The 3,821-nt window shown below is 39.2% G+C and overlaps 1 long non-coding RNA gene across 1 annotated transcript; it reads right to left on the reverse strand.

The window, feature by feature from the left end:
• Positions 1–637: 637 nt before the first annotated feature.
• On the reverse strand, positions 638–2,126 carry LOC111693101. The gene is made up of 3 exons (XR_002763326.1): positions 1,962–2,126; positions 1,683–1,799; positions 638–686 (listed from the first exon to the last, which is right to left on the reverse strand). It is a non-coding gene; the product is annotated as an uncharacterized LOC111693101 (long non-coding RNA).
• Between the last annotated feature and the right edge of the window lie 1,695 nt (positions 2,127–3,821).

The raw sequence follows: 3,821 nt of genomic DNA on the forward strand, positions 1-3,821 counted from the left end.
GGTTATTGCAGTTATTTGCATGCATTTGCAGGCTACAGGGTAGCCCAAATAATATGAATCACTTACCGGTGGTCCTATTTTCGGCTATTTTAAACCACAAATACCCTTTTAGACATCATCTTCAACATCAAGAAGACCCCCCTGGCGCGCGTCTGCCGGGACAGTCATTTCCTACCCAAAATTATGCAAATTGAGCCAGAATGAACTGTGGGCTATTGATGGTCTTATTTTCGACTATTTTAAACCACGAATATCTTTTTGGACGTCAACTTCAAAATCAAGAAGACCCCTCCAGAGCCCGTCTACCGGGACATCCATTTTCAACCCAAAATTATGCAAATTGAGTTTGAATCGGCATAGTTTATCTACTAGCGTTAGTAAATTTTCAAAATGTATGGTAGGTACCGTCAGTTGGACAATTTCTTTCATCACCACCATCGTCACAATCTTTAATCCCATCGCATTTTTGATCAGAGCAAATTACTTTTGAACCATCTGCACAACGAACTGCATCATCTGACGACATTCATCTCCACTTCCCTCGAAAGGAGTTTCTGTTGTCGTTGTTGAAGTTGTTGTGGTTAATGATTCAGGTGTAAGAATTCTAGGTTCTTCAGTTTCGTACGGTTCTTCAATCTCAGATCCTCCAGGAGCTTCGACTAGTATTGGGTCAGTTGCATGTTCCACTTTATTTATAAATAAAACAAGAAATATATTTTATTCAAAAAATGATTTCCTACATTTACATGAATAAAAAAAGTGATATACATTTTATTTTGTCCTCTGCCTGCTTTCCATTTTGAATTGCAGCTTATAAAGACTAAGTAACTCAAACAGTTTAATTAAAATTAAAATTAAGAGTAAACATGTGAATGTACCAACCGTGGGTAAAGTTCCACGAACTGGTAATACGAGCTTTTATCTCTCACACCATGACTAATTTTTAGTTTTAGTTTGTGTTGATTATGTAGCAAAATAAGTCAATGTTCAGATGGTGTAAATAGAGACATATATTTTTAATAGGCTGAATAATTTTTGTTTAAAAGCAAAACGAGTACTAGATCATGACCCTCATTATAATTTATTATTAAATAATGAGCATTGAAGCATTAAAAATATGAATATCTTATTTTAACAATCCTTGTAAATTTGTCTAAACAGAATTAAAAAATTGCCATTATAGTCTCCCGATCTCATGGTAAGTGCTGGTTGAGTAGGTACACATTATGAGCTAAATTAAGATTATCAAATCTGAATTAAAAACTTTGAAATATCAGCAACGAAATCAATTAACGTCTCTATACGCTGTACTCGAATATTGTAAAAAAAATGTTAAGCAATTTTTTTTATTTTTGGATAGTAGGCAGTTTAGTTAGTAGGAGGTAGCATTAATTATAAGTAATTGAAACAGCGTATGGTATAAATGTGAAGATAAATTCGTATCATTTTACCTACAGCTTATGTATAAGTTGCAATACATAATCCATATTTGTCAACTCCTATATTTATTTCTGTAGTATTATTTAATGCATAAAACTTAAATTACTTATAATAAATAACTTAGGGGCTCATCAAGTGGGTTAATATTTGGTATAAAGGCAACCAAAGTAGGTGCTAAGGAGAAGCAACCAAAGTAGGTAGGAGAATGGAAATGGATAACTAAAGAAAATGTAAAAGCATACCGGGACATCCTTCTTCATCAGAGTTATCATTGCAGTCTCTAATTCCATTGCAACGAGCATATATTGGAACACATTCACCAGTTTGGCACTTTAATTGATTTGAATCACAGTTTACTTCTAAATAAAATTAAAAAAAATCGTATAAAACATACAAAACTAAAACAGACATAAAATGCAAAAATATATTTAGGTAGCATTTTATTATTTAAAGAAAAACAACAAAAAATGAAGCACCAATCAAAAGAATATTTTGAACATACAAAAGATTTATAAATATACCTTCAAATTCGCTGAAATAAAAGTTTTCGGGCAGTGTAATAATGTTTCCTATCCTGCGGTTGCTGTCGATTTGGTCGAAGACGGTTTGTCTAATTTCTTCCTTATTGTAAAAGTTACTGGAATCGACATCTATTGTGGCTATCACTTTAAAAGCATCACTCTCAATTTTTCTGAAACAAAATGTGAAATTATGTTCTTGTTTGACAATAAAAAAAAAAAAAAAGTTCCNGGGATATGGCCGACGCTCTGCTCTCAGACGGACGGATAGGGCGGATGCTGAGAACAGGCGGGATATGGCCGACGCTCTGCTCTCAGACGGACGGATAGGGAGAAAGGAACCTTGGTAGGAATATTGCCGATACCAAGGGGGAAGGCGGACTTACTTCGTGTTGAGGATATTGCCGATCAACACTACTGAATCTCATGTGCCGGAGGTCGGCCTTTTATAGCCGGTTTGTGACGTAGATCAACGGTTCGTCGGTTGTTAGTACGTAGACCCACAATAAATACAGAGTTCAACGCTTACATTGCTAACATAGGAAAAGATAATAGTTCATCGGGTACTTAACGGATAAATTAATAAAAGGTTCGTTACACTCCTCCCTCTCTTCGAAAAAAAATGAATAAAAGGGGTAAGCCTGCTCTGTGGATAGTCCTTTATTACAGCGCATATACCTCCTTTTACAATTAAACTAAAAAAATAATATGACTTCGGATTATGTAATGAAAAGAACAAAATACAACTTCTATAACTTCCAAATAATAACTAGAACTAAAACTTCATCTCCTATCACAAATAAAACACTGTCTTTTCGGTATCGGCCAGTCGGGCGGCCGCAGATTCCGCACCGGCAGGCTTGTCGGTGGGGCCGGTCCGGTCGGGTTCGGTGGAGGCCGTGGAGATGGCATCCATCGTCCCGGTGTGATTGGCAGCGGAGTGGCGGCCAGTGGTGTCACCAATTGCGGCACAGGTGCCGGTGGCGGCGGTGACTCAGGTAATGGGGACGTATCTATGTTTAGGCAATACGTTGGACTCCCCTCTGGTGGACTGGGTTCGAAGATTTCCGGCAACCTCTGGCCTAAGGGGTTCGATGATGGCGTATCCATGATGACTCTGGATAAATACCTGTCATTAGTAGGCGGGTTTTCTATGGCGGAAATTTCAGTGTTCGGTAAGGGGCGGCGTGACAAAGCGTTTGTCACTTTGTTTGTTACTTCTTGCATGCTCGGATTCCGAGCACGGAATCTCTGCTTGATAGGATTCGGATTCGGCAATCTGGTAGGCTCTCTTGTTCTATCGGTTGGACGTCGGAACTAGTGCTATGTTGGCGGTGCGGTGAACAATGGCGGTTGTGCGGTTCCCCATATGAACATTTCTACCTTTCAGGTCGATTGTGCAACCATTGGCGGTGAGAAAATTCATCCCAAGGACCATATCGGTGGTCAACGACGGTAGCAATAGAAAATCGGCGGTAACTACGGTTGATAATATGGAAACTTCAATGCGGTACTCTTCGGTAATTTCAATAAGTGTTCCATCAGCCAACTCAGCGTTTGTCTGCTGTTTCAACGGCAATTTCTGGATTCCGATGCGCTGGCAATAAGTAGCAACTTGCTGGCTAATATAGGATCGGACTGATCCTGTATCGACCAACGCAGAATAACTTCTGTCGCCTATTGTTACTACTTCACGCAGTCGGTTACCCACACAGACGGAGTGGGTGGCGTTAATGGGGTAAGAGTCAGAATTGTTGCGTCGATTGGAACTCTCTAGTCGAGAATTGATTTGGCTTCCTTGTGGCCCAGTTCTGCGGGAGTTTTCCTGGGATTCGGTACATTGGCAATGTCGCGATTGAATTC

This window comes from Anoplophora glabripennis, unplaced genomic scaffold, assembly GCF_000390285.2.
Source record: "Anoplophora glabripennis isolate ALB-LARVAE unplaced genomic scaffold, Agla_2.0 scaffold456, whole genome shotgun sequence".
NCBI classification, from domain to species: domain Eukaryota; kingdom Metazoa; phylum Arthropoda; class Insecta; order Coleoptera; family Cerambycidae; genus Anoplophora; species Anoplophora glabripennis.